Source organism: Echinops telfairi, unplaced genomic scaffold, assembly GCF_000313985.2.
Source record: "Echinops telfairi isolate 266 unplaced genomic scaffold, ASM31398v2 ScPeMD7_7458;HRSCAF=8496, whole genome shotgun sequence".
Lineage (NCBI taxonomy): Eukaryota > Metazoa > Chordata > Mammalia > Afrosoricida > Tenrecidae > Echinops > Echinops telfairi.
The window spans coordinates 31,552,744-31,554,469 of record NW_022111358.1 but is presented as its reverse complement, the minus strand read 5'-3'; positions in this window follow the sequence as shown (position 1 = coordinate 31,554,469).

The following is a 1,726-nucleotide window of genomic DNA, read 5'->3' as shown; positions in this document are numbered from 1 at the left end:
TAAAAAAAAGAAAATGTTTTGAAAATGATGATGACAACATATGTACAAATAAATGTGCTTCACACAACGTATGTATGGATTGTGATAAGGGCTGTAAGAGTCCCCAATAAAATGATTATAAAATAAGTAAAAGATATATACCAAATAATGCTGTTGCTGGTCATATGATATTTGTATGTCCAATAGTTTGAAGAAGTACCATACCATTTTCCACAGTAGTTGTACTGTTTTATAGTCCCATCAGCAGTATATGAGGATTCCAGTCTCTCTGACCCTCCTCTAGCATTTTTGTTTGTTTTTGTGAACTTTGCTATCAGTCCTCTGGTGACGTGGTATTTCATCATTGTTTTGATCTGCATCTTTTTTTTTTATTTGCATCTCTCAAATGGCTAATGATCTCAAGCATTTCTTCAGATAGTTGTTGGCTGCTTGAATATCTTCTTTGGTAAACTGCCCATTTTTAAATTGGGTTAGTTGTCCTTTTCTTGTTGAAGTTTTCTGTAGATTTTAGATATTAGTCCCATGTCTGATATGTCATGGTCACCCCCCACCCCCCAGTCTCTGAGTTTTCTTTTTATTCTGGTGAAATCTTTTGATGCACCCAAGTCTCTAAATTTCTTATTTTCAGGAAGTCCCAGTCATCTATGCAGTCTTCTGTGTGTGTGTTTTTCATTAAGGCTTGATAGTGCATTTATGCTAAATATTAGGGCCCCTAGGTGTGTCCCTACTTTTTTCATTGACTATAGTTCTAGGGTTTCATTTAGGTCTTTATTCCATTTTGAGGTTGTTTTTTTATTTTATTTTATGGAAATCCAATTTTGCCAGCACCATTTGTTGAAGAGACTGTCTCTTTCCCACTTAATGTGTTCTAATCTTTGGTCAAAAATCAGTTGTCTATAGGTGGATGGATTTATTTCTGGGTTCTCTATTCAGTTCCATTGGTCTATGTGTCTTTCATACCAGTATCAGATTGTTTTTATTACGGTAGCTGTAATAGTATGTTTTGAGATTGGAAGTGATAAGCTTCCCAACTCTATTTTTCTTTAGTAGTGTGTTGCTTATCCTAGATCTCTTTCCTATTTGTATAAAGTAGGTAATTAGTTTCTCCATCTCTTTAAAGAATGATGCTGGGGTCTGGACTTGAAACTATGTTTCAAGTATTTATAGATCACTTGGGTAGTATTGACATTTTCACAATATTAAATCTGGAAAAAATGCCTCCCCCCTCTACCCCTTTAGGTGTGAATTGATGGAAAGTTTACATTTCAGACCATCAACTCTGCAATCAATAGTTCAAACTATTCATCATCCAGCCTCACCCTTCCCCGCTGCTTTTTTCTGCCCCCCTCTGATTTGTCTTCTCCCTCTGTGGTCATCCATTTTCTGTTTCACACAAGTCAATATTGTCAACCCTCTGCTTTGTTGCTTCATCTTTCCTGTCATCTGGCTGACTGTTGGTGACCTGTCTTGCTGTTTGCTGCCTGTGCCCGGATAGCCTAAGTAACTTGCAAAGTCTGTCCCTTTTGGTGTGCAAGTCTTAGTCTTGGTTCTTACCCTTATAGCAGTGGTCTCATACAGAATTTGCCTTTTTGTGTTTACCTAACTTCACTCAGCATAATGATCTCAAGTTCTATCCATGTTATGAGGTGTTTTGTGGTTTCATTGTTTTTTAGGGATGCTTAGTATTTTATTGTGTGTAGGTACCAAAGTTTCTTTATTCATTCTT